A 16,455-nucleotide genomic window follows, 5' to 3' on the forward strand; every position below is an offset into this window, starting at 1 on the left:
AAAGGAGTGTGTCAAGGCTGTATATTGTCACCCTGCTTATTTAACTTCTATGCAGAGTACATCATGAGAAACGCTGGACTGGAAGAAGCACAAGCTGGAATCAAGATTGCTGGGAGAAATATCAATAACCTCAGATATGCAGATGACACCACCCTTATGGCAGAAAGTGAAGAGGAACTAAAAAGCCTCTTGATGAAAGTGAAAGAGGAGAGTGAAAAAGTTGGCTTAAAGCTCAACATTCAGAAAATGAAGATCATGGCATCCGATCCCATTACTTCATGGGAAATAGATGGGGAAACCGTGGAAACAGTGTCAGACTTTATTTTTTGGGGCTCCAAAATCACTGCAGATGGTGACTGCAGCCATGAAATTAAAAGACGCTTACTCCTTGGAAGAAAAGTTATGACCAATCTAGATAGCATATTGAAAAGCAGAGACATTACTTTGCCGACTAAGGTCCGTCTAGTCAAGGCTATGGTTTTTCCAGTAGTCATGTATGGATTTGAGAGTTGGACTGTGAAGAAAGCTGAGCGCCGAAGAATTGATGCTTTTAAACTGTGGTGTTGGAGAAGACTCTTGAGAGTCCCTTGCACTTCAAGGAGATCATCCCTGGGATTTCTTTGGAAGGAATGATGCTGAAGCTAAAACTCCAGTACTTAGGCCACCTCATGTGAAGAGTTGACTCATTGGAGAAGACTTTGATGCTGGGAGGGATTGGGGGCAGGAGAAGAAGGGGACGACAGAGGATGAGATGGCTGGATGGCATCACTGACTCAATGGACGCAAGTCTGAGTGAACTCCAGGAGTTGGTGATGGACAGGGAGGCCTGGCGTGCTGCGATTCATGGGGTCACAAAGAGTTGGACACGACTGAGCGACTGAACTGAACTGAACATAAGTGAAAGTGAAAGTCACTCAGTCATGTCTGACTCTTTGTAACCCCATGGACTATGGACTGCCAGGCTCCTCTTCCATAGAATTTTCCAGGCAAGAATACTGGAGTGGGTACCCATTCCCTTCCTCAGGGGTTCTTCCCAACCCAGGGATCGAACCAAGGACTTCCACATTGCAGGCGGATTCTTTACCATCTGAGCCACCATGGATGCCCGTTCTACCATAAGTTAGCACTTAATTACAGCTATCATTTTGCAGACCTAGTGGTAAATACAGTAATTGAAATTCCAGAATTTATTTTAAAAGAAGCTTTAAACTCTATGTAAGGACAGATTTTATTTTATTTTATTTTTGGCTGTGCTGCATGGCTTGCAGGATCTTAGTTCCCACATCAGAGATCAAACCCAGACCTTAGGAGTGAAAGCCTCCAGTCTAACCATTAGACAGTCAGGAAATTGCCAAGGGCAGATTTTAACTCTTTTTGGGTAAGGGTTTGATTCCCAAATGTTTAAGACACTAGCACTTAGTATGGAACTATAAATAATGAAAACTAATTTAGAAAACAGTAATCTCCAATATTAGAAGAGAAAAACTAGCTCACTGTTAGTCTTAAAGCAATGACAATGGTAAATAGTAAACATTTTCCCTTAAAAATCATTAAATCATAACATGAATAATCATTTATTAATTGTTGGGAATGTTTGTTTCTTCCAAAATTACTACCAATGAATTGCAATTGTTTTTACATTATTTTCTCTTAAAACTTGAAGTGATTGCAAAGAAAATTTCAGAGAAAATGCTAAGAAAAAAATTATCTTAAAAATTGCTTTCAAATTCCACAGATGTTTTTAAAAGTCACAGCCTAATATGCAGGTTAATCCTCAGGAAGACTGTAGGTCAGCTTTCTGGAGATCTCTGAAGTGCTTTCTGTTCATTATTATTTCTCCTCAGCATCATTATATCTTGCAAATTATAGAATACTTGACATCCTTAAACACCAAACTCTGTTTCCTCACTTTGAGTGACTGCTAGTTGCTGTTTCGTTACCCTTTCATATGATGCAGCCTGGAAACTCCAGAAATAAGCTTGGGCAAGATAGGGATTATTGTCCATATTTTCTTTTTAACAGGGACATTGATCATCGTCCTGTGCTGACATTGTACATAATCTGAAACAGTTGGTTCATATATTTTGTCCAGTTTTCTATTCGTTATGCATGCATGTGCTCAGTTGCTCAGTCATGTCTGACTCTTTCTGACTCCATGGAGTGTAGCCCGCCAGGCTTCTCTGCCCATGGGATTATCTTGGCAAGAATACTGGAGTGGGTTGCCATTTTCTCCTCCAGAGGATCTTCCCAATCGGGGATCAAACCTGCGTTTCCTGCATTAGCAGATGGATTCTTTATCACTGAGCCACCTGGGAAGCCCTATTTTTTATGGTAGGAGGTTAAAATCTGGTTCCTCTTATTCCACCATAGCTGGAAACTAAACTTCAGAGTATTTAAAACAACTTTTTTTGAAATTACATTCCTGGAGAAGGCACAAACTTTCCAGCTTTACTACTAAATTATTTACCACTAAATACAGTTTTAGAATGAACAGTTTCACACACATTTATGTCACTTGCTTGGTCCCTAAAGTTGTCTGAGTTTGCACTGATTTCTAGTGTCACCTTTCCAGTCAGCTTCCTATACTTAGAAAAAAGGACAAAATTAATACACAGGGCAATCCAAATCCAAACAGCAAAGGACGTTTTCCCCAAAGAAGCCAAAAAACCTGTAGAAACCTGATACCTAGGTACTCTTGCTTCACAAAACAAAACTGAGCTGCTCTAAAATATTTACATTCAAGATTCTTGAGGTTTTCCCAGGAACAATAGATTGATGACTTGATTTACATTTGCTTTACAGGCCACTTTGTGTCTTTCTTAGAGCAAAGAAATAATCTAAAGGTATATTTAACCTCTTAAAAGGTAGACATAATATAATATTTAGATGGCATTTTCCCCAGTTTGTATTCATCAGTGATTCAGAAGCATCTTGTAGTCCAGTTTGTCACCTTTTTGCATAAATGTAGTGAAATAGACAAATATTTGATCTTTGTCTCTAGTTCCTCACACAGAACTAAAATTTCTTGAACTTCTTCAGTGATAAGCAGGCCTTTAGATCACTTCAGAATGGGGGTCTGGTCACCAGAAAGGCCAATCTGTCGTCAGATTTGTCGAGTTTGTAATTTCCTTGGTTCTGTCTCACATCAGCAAAGATTTGAAATGGCAGACCAGTATTACAGCTTGGTTACAGCTCAGCTTTATTTGGCAAGCAAAGGATAGTACATCCTTGAGGCACGAAAGTGGGCTGACCCAAAAGGAGAGGCTTCAATCCATCTTGGCTTCCTCTTTTTATAAGTTTTGTCTCCTCCCCCGCACCAGCCCTATGTAAATTGGGCTAGCCAAGGAGGGGTGTGTTTGTTTGACCTGAAGTTCTCACTCAGGTGCCTGGATTTTCTTTTGTTCCATTTTCATGGACTTTTACCTGTCTTTGTCTTTTAGCCCCTGCTATTTTGGATTCCTTTTTCCTATTCTAACTATCTAACACCATGATTAGAAGCTTGGAAGTTTTGTTGCCTCTTGGTGAGTGCAAAAGACATAACCAAGCCAAAGAGCAGAGGAAGGGTTTATTCCTTGCAGCAGAACAACAGGGGTTTCTCCCAAAGCGTTTTCTCCCCATACAGCAAAATTGAGGAAGTTTTAAGCTAAGAGTATATTCATATTCATGAAGTGGCTTGAGTAGTGTATGCATATTCCTGAAGGGGCTTAAGCAGAGGAGAATTTCACACTGTATTGCGGCAGAGGTTGACCAGGTCCAGGATTTAGTTGATTAAAAGTCACAAAGATCAGGAAAGGTCAGCATCATCTTTCCTTAGGTTCCACTACTCTGACATCTCAGCATGTAGGTAGTTCACTGTCCTTCACCTGAATGGATAGTTCCTGTGAAAAAGATTCGTATCAGAGTGTTATGTATATCCCTTGAGGAGGAACTATGAATCTGTTTTATCACTGAACTGTTGCTCCTTGACTGTTTTGCTTTGTTCCTACATTTCCTCACTTCTTTTAAGATTATTAATTACTGAGACCTGTTAGCAGAAACACACTGACTAAAACTGTCCACGCTCGCCAGACACGGTAGTAACTATTTGCAAGGGTTGTTTTATAACTGGAGGTCCTGGTAAGGAACAGGAACTAATAAGCTACCACCAACTGGTAGAGTTCAGGAAAAGTCCAAAGGAGACACCGTGTGTCTGACCACCTCCCAGAATCCTCCTCGCTGCCATCCATCTTCGCTGAGCAATGCGTGTACCACCAGGAAGGACTCTTGAGTGAAAATGATTGGTCAGAGACAACCTGGAAGCTAATCCTATTACCATAGAACCCGAGACTGGGAGCCAGGTGACAAAGCAGTTCTCCTGGGTTCCCTTACCCTACTGCTCTTTGCCTGGGGTCCCCTTCCCAAAAACCTCTCTTGCTTTGTCAGCACTGTATCTCCTCAGATGATTCATTTCCAAGTGTTAGGCAAGAGTCCCGTTTGGGGCCTGGAAAGGGTCTCCCTTCCTGCAACAGACCTTGTCAAGAGCAAGTATTGTGGCCAGGCTTAGATCACAAAATGACTTAGGACAAAAACGGCTCCTCACATGTTTACAAAGCCATGCCTGGTTCTCTTTCGCTGGGACCCCTTACACTATCCGCTTACACTTTCAGTCCTACCCTCCAACCTTCAGGAAGGGGAGAGGGGCTGGTGACTGGGTATTTACAAATTTTCAGTAACTTAATCATCATGCCCATATAATGATACCTCCTTAAAAACCCCTAATGGATGGAATCTGGAGAGTTTTTCATTTGATAAACTTATTGAGGTGCTGGGGTTAGTGCATCCAAAAAGGCACTGAAGTTTCACATCACTGCCACCATACGTTGCCCTGCATACCTCTTCCATTTGACTGTTGCTGAATTATATCTTCTATAATAGACCAGTTCAGTTCAGTTCAGTTCAGTCGCTCAGTCGTGTCCAACTCTTTGCGACCCCATGACTTGCAGCACTCCAGGCCTCCCCGTCCATCACCAACTCCTGGAGTTCACTCAAGCTTACGTCCATCGAGTCGGTGATGCCATCCAGCCATCTCCTCTGTCGTCCCCTTTTCCTCCTGCCCCCAATCCATCCCAGCATCAGAGTCTTTCCAGTGAGTCAACTCTTCGCATGAGGTGTCCAAAGTACTGGAGTTTCAGTTTTAGCATCATTCCCTCCAAAGAACACCCAGGGCTGATCTCCTTCAGAATGGACTGGTTGGCTCTCCTTGCAGTCCAAGGGACTCTCAGGAGTCTTCTCCAACACCATAGTTCAAAAGCATCAATTCTTCGGCACTCAGCTTTCTTCACAGTCCAACTCTCACATCCATACATGACCACTGGAAAAGCCATAGCCTTGACTAGACGGACCTTTGTTGGCAAAGTAATGTCTCTGCTTTTCAATAAACCAGTAGTCATAAGTAAATGCCTTTTTTTTTTTTTTGATTCTGTGAGTTGTTCTGGTGAGCTACCAAACCTATGGAGAGGGTTGAGGTAACCCTTGATATTTAGTCTGCTGAGCAGAGATATGAGTAGCTTTTGCACAACATTTTTGGCCAGAATTTCAAGAGGGGGTATCTCTTGTGGAAATGAGACACTTGTAGATTCTGATGCTAACTCTGGGAGTTGGTATCAGAATTGAATTATTGGAAATATAGGTGATACAAGAGTTAGTTGATGTGAATAAACAACAAATATCTACTTTTACAATGATAGTTGTTATGGGCTGAATTGTGTTTCCCAGAAGTTTATATGTTGAAATCCTAATCCCCAGGACCTCAAAGTATAATCATAGTTAGAAATAAGGTCTTTAAAGCAATAATTAACTTAAAATGAGGCATTAGCATGGTCCTAAGCTAATTTGACTGGTATTCTGGGAGTGGTTCTGACAAAGTGAAGCAGTTAGGGTAGGGGTTCCCTGGAGAAAGAGAACATGATTTTCCAGGCATGATTTTCTGGACATAAGAGATGCCATTTGGGGCCTAAGTCATTTACTCTTATCAGTTCAGTTTCAGTTCAGTTCAGTCTCTCAGTTGTGTCCGACTCTGCGACCCCATGAATCGCAGCACGCCAGGCCTCCCTGTTCATCAGCAACTCCCGGAGTTCACCAAGACTCGCATCCAGTTTACTCTTATAGAAGAAGAAATTTGGACACAAGAACTGACACCGGGAGTGTGCACACAGAGACAAGACCATGTGGAGAGGCAGTGAGAGTTCTGCCATCTTCAAACCAAGGAGATAGGCCTCCGAGGAAATCAGCACTGCTGGCACCTTGATCTTAAACATCCAGCCTCCAGAACTTTGAGAAAATAAATGTCTATTGTTTAAGCCACCCAGTCTGTGGTATTTTGTTATGGCAGTCCCAGAAAACTAACACAGTTTATGATTCCTTCTTCATTTCTATTGACATATGCTCATTTCAGGCCTGCGTCTTCAGCCAGAAAATTGTAAGAGCACATTAACTAGTATCCCTGTCTCACTGTATCCCAGCATAAAGATTTGGATTGTGATTTTCAAACTTTAAAGCTCAGTACATAAAAAAGACAGACAAACAAACAAAAAAAAAACCTCAGCACGTAAAGCATGTATCAGAATTAGTAGTATAAAATGTCAAATGGAGGAAAATTGAGCACAGAACAAAAATACAAGTGGATAGAAAGTGTAAAAGACAAGATCAGAAAACTGAAAGACACAGACGACCCAACAGTGAGTAACAGGAGTTCCAAAGGGAGGAAGCAAAAAGATGGAGTAGTACTTCATATAAAGAAATTTTGTATAAAAAAATAAAAAATTCCTGAACTAGAGAAAGATCTGCAGAATAAAAGGTCCCACTCAGCCATGACTGATGAAGGAAGACTTTGTTGTAGAAAATTAGACTATAGACTTAAAATTTTAAATAAGACTTTGTTATTTACTAAGAATGACATTGCAGAAAAGGAGAGGCGTTCCCATCAACTATAGCAAAGCAATCATAACTAATTTCTTAATACATAAAATTATCATGGTTTACTTTAAACAGTAGCACAATGAAAGCCCAATTCCAGGAAGTGCATTACAGGCAAAAGGGATGAGAGGACTTCACTGACCCTGAGAAAGGAAACATTGCCAGTGAGAAGTTAGCAAACAAAATGTCTCCCTGAAAAATGTGCCAATACCGTACAATTAGGAAGGATCATAGAATCTGCTCATTAATATCTTAAGGATCTATCATTTTGTTGAAATTTCAACTTTCTTTACATTCTGACTTTTAATAGTATCTTGTTATGGACATATTAGAAAAAATCTAGTTAAATTTCTAAGGTCCAAGGATAAAGAAAAAAGTCTGCCTTCTTTGGAGAAAGAATAAATCTTGAAGGCTAAAGAATCAGATCACCTTTTACTTACACCATTAGAAGCAAGAGAAAAATTAAGTATCATTTATTTGGAGAAAAATGACTGATCAAATAACTAAGATATCATTTAATTGTCAATTTCAAAGAAAGTTGTTTGGAAATACATGAAGACTGATAGAATATATCAATAGTACAATTAAAGAAACAGTAAAGGAAAGGACTGTAAATAAGCAACAAACAAATAAAAAAATATAGATCTCAGAACAGGAAGATGGACTAAATGAAAGAGTGATGAGCTCTAATATGTCTGTAACCTGAAGAGAACTCTAAACAGAAATGCAGGCTGGGTATGTATAATACGAGTCCTCATGGTCAGCTCTTGAAATAGATGTGGCATACTGCAAGACTACACTGATAATAGACTCTGAAAGTGAAAAGTGAAAGTGTTAATCACTAAGTTCAGTTCAGTTACTCAGTCATGTCCAACTCTTTGCGACCCCATGAATCGCAAACCAGGCCTCCCGGTCCACCACCAACTCCCGGAGTTCACTCAGACTCACATCTGTCGAGTCAGTGATGCCATCCAGCCATCTCATCCTCTGTTGTCCCCTTCTCCTCCTGCCCCCAATCCCTCCCAGCATCAGAGTCTTTTCCAGTGAATCAACTCTTTGCATGAGGTGGCCAAAGTACTGGAGTTTCAGCTTCAGCATCATTCCCTCCAAAGAAATCCCAGGGCTGATCTCCTTCAGAATGGACTGGTTGGATCTCCTTGCAGTCCAAGGGACTCAAGAGTCTTCTCCAACTCCACAGTTCAGATGCATCAATTCTTCGGTACTCAGCTTTCTTCACAGTCCAACTCTCACATCCATACATGACCACTGGAAAAACCATAGCCTTGACTAGACGGACCGTTGTTGGCAAAGTAATGTCTCTTCTTTTCAATATGCTCTCTAGGTTGGTCATAACTTTTCTTCCAAGGAGTAAGCATCTTTTAATTTCATGGCTGCACTCACCATCTGCAGTGATTTTGGAGCCCAAAAAATAAAGTCTGACACTGTTTCCACTGTTTCCCCATCTATTTCCCATGAAGTGATGAGACCAGATGCCATGATCTTCATTTTCCGAATGTTGAGTTTTTAAGCCAACTTTTTCACTCTCCTCTTTTCACTTTCATCAAGAGGCTTTTTAGCTCGTCTTCACTTTCTGCCATAAGGGTGATGTCATCTGCATATCTGAGGTTATTGATATTTCTCCCGGCAATCTTGATTCCAGCTTGTGCTTCTTCCAGCCCAGGGTTTGTCTCAGTCATGTCTAACTCTTTGCAATCCCATGCACTGGAGCCCACCAGTCTCTTCTGTCTGAGGAATTCTCCAGGCAAGAATACTGGAATCGGTAGCCATTCCCTTCTCCAGAGGATCTTCCTGACCCAAGGACTGAACCCAGGTCTCCTGCATTGCAGGCAGATTCTTTATTGTCTGAGCCAGGGAAGATAAGACTCTAGCTAAAGGTAATTAAAATAGGGCAATAAATCCTAGGAGTTTGGAGATGAGGAGAGGAAAAATAAAAGTGTTTTAAATGGTTCACCCAGTGAAGGAACTGAGCACCTAAAAAGAGAATTAATTGTTGTTTGTTTGTTTTTCATAAAGCCCTTACTTTCATATGGATTTCATTTTGAGTAAATGAAAATGATAATCACCAGTTGAATGGAAAAGTATAGTAAAATTTCCCAATTAAAAAGAGGGAAAAGATAAGTAATGGTAATGATCAGACAGGAAAACTAATAAGGGAAATAAGTGTCTGCCCACAATGCTGGAGACCTGGGTTTGATCCCTGGGTTGGGAAGATTCCCCTGGAGAAGGAAATGGCAACCCACTCCAGTACTCTTGCCTAGAAAATTCCATGGATGGAGGAGCCTGGTGGGCTACAGTCCATGGAGTCACAAAGAGTCGGACACGACTGAGTAACTTCACTTTCACTTTCAAGCAAAATGTTTACAAATGCAAACAAGGTAAGGTGAAAGCAATAAATGACACAAATGATTAAATTCTGCAACATATAAAACAGAATCTCAAAAAAAAAAAAAAACAGAATCTCAGATTGAGTTGATAAAAACAAATCTACCCATGTATTCCTAAACACATACACACACACATTTAAGCAAAGCAATGAAGAAATGTTTGAAATAAGAAATAGGATAAGAGAAAAGAAACTGCATACAAATGGAGGAAAGGCAACATTAATAGCAGATAAAATAAAAAAGTATTAAGATAAAATTATTCAATGATAAAAGGCTCAGTTTACAAAGAAAATATAACAATTATAAGCCAGTTTTTAAGATACTATCTCAGCTTCATATTTACACTTATATATTTTGTTTTGTGATGTTAGAACTAGAGCTCTGGAAATTGCATTTCTGATTTGTCAACTTGCCCCGTTAAGCTCTGGCAATAGGGGAAATAAAGGGTGATCACAAGACAGAGAAGGAGAAAAGAAACTCTTTTTTCTCATACCATTTGCTTCTTGTTCCTATTAGCATCACTTTAATAAAGCTGCAGATGACACCACCCTTATGGCAGAAAGTGAAGAGGAACTAAAAACCCTCTTGCGAAAGAGAAAAGTGAAAAAGTTGGCTTAAAGCTCAACATACAGAAAATGAAGATCATCGCATCTGGTCCCATCACATCATGGAAAATAGATGGGGAAACAGTGGAAACAGTGTCGGACTTTATTTTGGGGGGCTCCAAAATCACTGCAGATGGTGATTGCAGCCATGAAATTAAAAGACACTTACTCCTTCAGAGTAGAAAAGTTATGACCAACCTAGATAGCATATTGAAAAGAAGAGACATTACTTTGCCAACAAAGGTCCTTTTAGTCAGGGCTGTGGTTTTTCCAGTGGTCATATATGGATGTGAAAGTTGGACTGTGAGGAAAGCTGAGCACCGAAGAATTGATGCTTCTGAGCTGTGGAGTTGGAGAAGACTCTTGAGAGTCCCTTGGACTTCAAGGAGATCAGTCCTGGGTGTTCACTGGAAGGACTGATGCTGAAGCTGAAACTCCAATACTTTGGCCACCTCATGCAAAGAGCTGACTCATTGGAAAAGACTCTGATGCTGGGAGGGATTGGGGGCAGGAGGAGAAGGGGAGGAGAGAGGATAAGATGTCTGGATGGCATCACCAACTCGATGGACATGAGTTTGAGTGAACTCCGAGAGTTGGTGATGGACAGGGAGGCCTGGCATGCTGCAGTTCATGGGGTCGCAAAGAGTCGGACACAACTGAGCGACTGAACTGAACTGAATAAAGCTTCGGGGCTTCTCTGGAAGCTCAGCTGGTAAAGAATCTACCTGCAATGCAGGAAACCCTAGTTCAGTCCCTGGGTCAGGAAGATCCACTGGAAAAGGGATAGGCTACTCACTCCAGTATTCATAGGCTTCCTTGGTGGCTCAGATGGTAAAGAATCCACCTGCAATATGGGAAACCTGGATTTGATGCCTGGGTTGGGAAGATCCCCTGGAGGAGGACATGGCAACCCACTCCAGTATTCTTGCCTGGAGAATCCCCATGGACAGAGGAGCATGATGGGCTATGTCCATGGGGTGGTAAAAAGTCAGACATGACTGAGCGAGTAAGCAGAAGCACAATAAAGCTTCACCTGGTAGTAACATTTCCTCATCACAGCAGCAGTTGACTGTAGTTTTGCAGCCTTTCAGCTACCATGCTGAATATGCCCACTCAGGGGATCCAACACCACTGTAGCTCTGGCTTCTCTTAGGGCTGGATCCCAATTCCAAGAGTCCATTCATTTGAACTCAGAAATGCCAGCACCAGCCAAGTACTAAACACTTCTTTAGTTTTCCAGATCTAGATATGGTAGTTACTTCCTACACGATTGAAGCAACTTAGCAGCAGCAGCAGCAGTTACTTTCTACAGTTTCTAGCTCTGTAATAGTCAAGACTTTTTTTAATGCCTTTTGGTACTTTAGTGAGCTTTTTATATTAAGGAATCTCACTTAAATAACTGTAGGATTCTGAGAAAATGGTAGTGGAGATGTAACATGTTTGAGATCTTTTGAATTCCCACATTAAAAAACACTGCAGCTAGATTAACAAAGCTAAAAACAATATTTGCAAAAAAGATAACAGACTATCCTCACAAACCTGAGAATACAAGCAGGTGAGAAAAGCCATCAGTAGCCGCAAGACCTGTGTCTGATCAGTACCTATGTAGGGGGAAGCAGTGTGAAGCCATGGGGCATCTGATGGACCTGAGGAGAAAAACTCCACTTAAACTTATTCACTCGGAATCATGGCAGTTCAATTTGAGAACAGCAACTTAAACTGGGAGAGGTCTAGCATGTTCCAGTAATCAGAGCTAAGTCTTAGAGCTGGCCCATTTTCATAAATTCTCATAACTGACACTAGGGTTCCCTTCAAGTGCATGTCTCATACTGAAGAGAAACTGCTGAACTGAAAAAAAAATTGTTCAGCATGGGAACTAGGACAAAGGAAAAAAAAGATCCAGATAAAATAGAGAAGGAAAAAGAGCTGCCAACTACACCAAGAAAGCAATTATAGTTTTACTGCTATAGAAAAGCATAGAAAAGGGAGCTTGTGAGAAGTTAGAAAAGCTATCTGGACCAAATCCAAGAAGTCATGCAAATTAAATCCATGCAAAAATGAGCACTGGAAAGCTATTTATGTCAAATAACATACAAGTAACTATAAGATGACAGTAAGAAGCAGAATAACCCTGCAGTCAAAGAAAACACTAGAAAGACATGCTCACCTTTTATGCGAATTGAAATGTAACATTTCAAAATGAGTTGAGACAATGTTGCATAATGAAAAGAACAAGATATGAAAAAACAGTAAAAATTAGAAAAACTCAGAAACTAGCAAATAGAACTCAGAAAAGAAAAAATATTTCAGAACTGAAGAATAAATTAGAAGAAAAAAGACGTAACACATGCACACACACAAAACCAAATACAAGTAATGCCTTACAGGAAATAGATCCAAGGGAGGAAATCTTTAAAAATAAATGAAGAAATAAAAAGGATTTGAAGGATAGTGACAAATATTAAAGTTATAAAAAGAAGATATATCATACAGTTACAGGAATACCTAAAAAGGGAAAGCAAAAAGATCTAGGGAATAGAACAAATATTAAAAGCTTGCTAAAAAATATTACTGTGAAATATACATTAAAAGAATACCCTGTTACCTGAGAATATCAACTCAAAGCAACTAGACCAAGAAGTATTCTTGTAAAGGTATTGGACTTAAACAAACAAACATAAAGAAATCACTGGGACTCTAACCAAAAGAACATGTATTTCATAAGGGCATCAAAATTATCATCAGATTTTTTAACAAAAATGCTTTATACAGGAAGACATGGAACAACATATATAAGATGTGGGATTAAATAAGTAGGATAAAACAAATGAACAATTATGATATAATCTAAATCTATCATCACTTGTGACCTTGAGAATGAAGATTCTCAGTGTGGAAAGATGTAAAATAAAAAAGGTTAAGTAAAAACCCTGTTGTCCTGAATTTGAAAAATCCCAGGAGAAAAGAAATCACCAGTGCAAATAGCAACCCTAGCTTCCAGACTATTCTTTAGAAATACTATTTTCTTTTAAAGGAAACCATAAAAATTTTTTAAGATATGACTGATCCCAGGTATACAGTAGAAAATATGCTAGAATATCTTGAAGTATTTATAACAGAGAAACAATAAAAACACTACAAGGGTCATGTCACAAGAATTCAGAAATCTAGTTGAGGCTCTAATTGGCCATAGTTTGTAGAAAAATTACAATGAATTGAAGCCAATCAAGTATGTTTAAACTTACAAGTTCATAGTAATATTAAATTACATTTTTAAAAGATATTACTGTCACTGTGGTAAACCTCCAAAGATATACAGTTTTTAACTGTATGTGGAAAAAGGATCTTTGTAGATGTAACAAAGAATAGTGGGATGAGGAGATTATCCTCAGTTATCCAGGTGGGTCTTAAACTTATCATAAGTATTAGCTTATGGAAAGCAGAGGAAGATTTGACTACAGAGAGAAATAAGAAAGCCATGTGATGGAAACATTCTCAGTGAGAGAAGATGGAGGTAGGACCTGGACAGGGGATTTTCACCGAGAGCCTTTGAAGTGAATGTGAAACCCTGCTGAAACCTTGATTTTAGTCCCAGAAGACTCATTTCAGCCTTCTGGCCTCCAGCATTGTAAGAGGATAAATACATGTTTTAAAGCATCAGGTTTGTGGTGATTTGTTACAGCAGCCATAGGAAACTATTATAGTCCCAAATCACTGTCTTAAAAGCAGATGAAAGGAAAGCAGCATTCATGTCACCCTGTCTAAATGAACCATGAAAGTGAAAAGTGAAAGAGAAGTCGCTCAGTCGTGTCTGACTCTTTGTGACGCCATGGACTGTAACCTACCAGGCTTCTCTGTCCTTGGGATTCTCCAGGCAAGAATACTGGAGTGGGGTACCATTTCCTTCTCCAGGGGATTTTCCCGACCCAGGGATCGAACCTGGGTCTCCCACATTGGAGGCAGATGCTTTAACCTCTGAGCCATCAGGGAAATGAACCATACCACTTGGTAAATAGTAATGAGATTGCGTCTTCTTATAAACTTATTTCAGTTAATAAAAACATTAGGATATCACTATTTTGCAAACGAATGAATTAGTGAATTCAGACGAGCACAAATGGCTGCCAATATAAAAACTGAATGAAAACAGCTATAAGGGCCTTCAGATTAAAATTATAGTCTTACCAAAGGGATAAAAAGATAGTTTTATCAACTTCTGTATCCTGAAGAGAATTTGCAAGAAATAGAAAAAATAGAACATTTGAATTATACCATGAATACATAATCAGCAAAATTCAGTCAGTGAGAAACTGGACAGGACAAACAGCTCGGCTTTCCAGCAGGTAAGTAGTAAAGAAAAGAAAGCAATGAATGAAAAACCTGTGTATAAAAAGAGACAATTCAAGTTAACAAAAATGGATGAGTATTTACGGGTGCCCACTTTGGTGACTGAAAAACCATAATAATTCCAAGGATACAAATATTATAAAAGTTGGGATACTAGATATGGGTGGGAGGGGGCTGTGAGAAGGAAAGAGCACACAGAAGGACTTTGAGAATGGCTAGCCGATTTCTGTTTCTTGGCCAGGGTGGTGGTTACAAAAGTATTGTCTTGGACTGTTAGGTCTGCTGTAACATAATACCACAAGTGGGTAGCTTATAAACAATAGAACCTTATTTTTCACTGTATTGGAGGCTCAAGTCCATGATCACAGTGCTGACATAGCTGGGTGAGGGCCTTCTTCCAGGTCACAAACTTTTCCTTGTATTCTCAGTAGGCAGAAAGGGCTAGGGAGCTCTCTGTTGCCTCCTGTATAAGGCACTAATCAAATCCCATTTGTGAAGGTTCCACCCTCCTGACTAAAGTACCTCTGAAAGACACTGCTTACTAATACCATCACCTTTAGGGGTTAGAATTTCAACATATAAATTTTGGTGGGTACACAAAACTTGAAACCATAATAGTTGTTTAACCTTATAGTAGTATAATTCATAAGCTTCATTTTTTTTCTGTAACTTTATTTTATTTTACAACAAAAAGACAGAAATAAAGCAAGTTTTATTTCAGACTGGCACACCATAAACAATTAAAAAATTGGAGAATATATAGGAACAATTATTTTCAGACTTTGGCAGCACGAAGCTGTGATCCTAAAGAGCAGGGAAAGCACTTAAGTGAGTCTTGCAATCATTCTATGTTTTTAACTGGAGGCATTTTTCAGAATGAAAAGCAAGAAGGGAGAGCATGGATAGGCCTGGGATATATTTGAGATCAGACCAGCCAAAGGTAGAAACATTAGTAAACAGTCAAGGCATTCAGCAGAGACCCCAGAAGGATGCTCCCTTAGTAACAGGCTAAATTATGTCCGTATTAAGGCTACTCTGTGCTGTGCTGTGCTCAATCATGTCTGACTCTGCAACCTATAGACTGTAGCCCACCAGACTCCCTCTGTCCATGGGATTCTCCAGGTGAGAATATTAGAGTGGGTTGCCATGCCCTCCTCCAGGGGATCTGCCCGACCCAGGAATTGAACCCATATCTCTGGTGTCTCCTGCATTGTAAGCAGGTTCTTTACCACTGAGCCACCTGGCAAGCCCTCAGGCTAGACTAGTATCTCATAAACAAAACTACTTAAATGGATGAATAATTTGCCACACACAAAAAGCCGACATTCTTTAGAGGAAAACTAAAACTCCCAATAACATGAAAATAAAATATTACTAGAAATGCAATTAATTAATAGAAATAAACCCATGAAATAATAATATTAGCAGACACATTCTTTAAAATAGTAATTAGACATACTTTAAGGAATTTTAAAGAGAGGAAAGAAAGATACAAAAGAAGAACTATAAGGAATATCTAGACCTGAAAAATAGGTCCAAAATGCAAAAAAATAAAAATGCAAAAAATAAAAGAACTTAATGGCAGAGTGTACATTTTAAAATAAAGGATCGGTGAACTTAAAGATATGGCAATTAACAATTGTTCAAGCTAAAATATAGAAAGCAAAAGGTTTGAATATAAATGAAAACATTCACCCTGTGAGCTATGAGACAATACCAAGTGATCCAACTTAAGTACAAATGGTGTTTCAAAGGAGGGGAGCAGAAATATTTTTGATAAAATAATGGTCAAATATTTTTCAAACTTCAAGGAAATTATAAACTCACAACCCCACAAAGCTCAGTAAGTCCCAAGTAGAGCAAGCTCAGGAAAACTATAACAAGGGACATAAAATCAAACTGTTGAAAATCAGTGATAAAGAGAAAAATTTTAATTAACCAAAGGGGAAAAAAGGCATGTTGTATACTTTGGAATTAATGAGATGAATTAGAATTGGTTTCTCTTTAAAAACACTGTCAGCTTGAGGGTGATGGAAACACATCTTCAAAGGACTGAAAGAAAAAAAAAGGAAGCTATTAATCAAATTCCATATCTAGCTAAAATATCCTTCAAATATAAAGGCAAAATAAAGACATTTTCAGAC

Source organism: Ovis aries, chromosome 1 (genome assembly GCF_016772045.2).
Source record: "Ovis aries strain OAR_USU_Benz2616 breed Rambouillet chromosome 1, ARS-UI_Ramb_v3.0, whole genome shotgun sequence".
In the NCBI taxonomy this organism is placed as follows: Eukaryota; Metazoa; Chordata; class Mammalia; order Artiodactyla; family Bovidae; genus Ovis; species Ovis aries.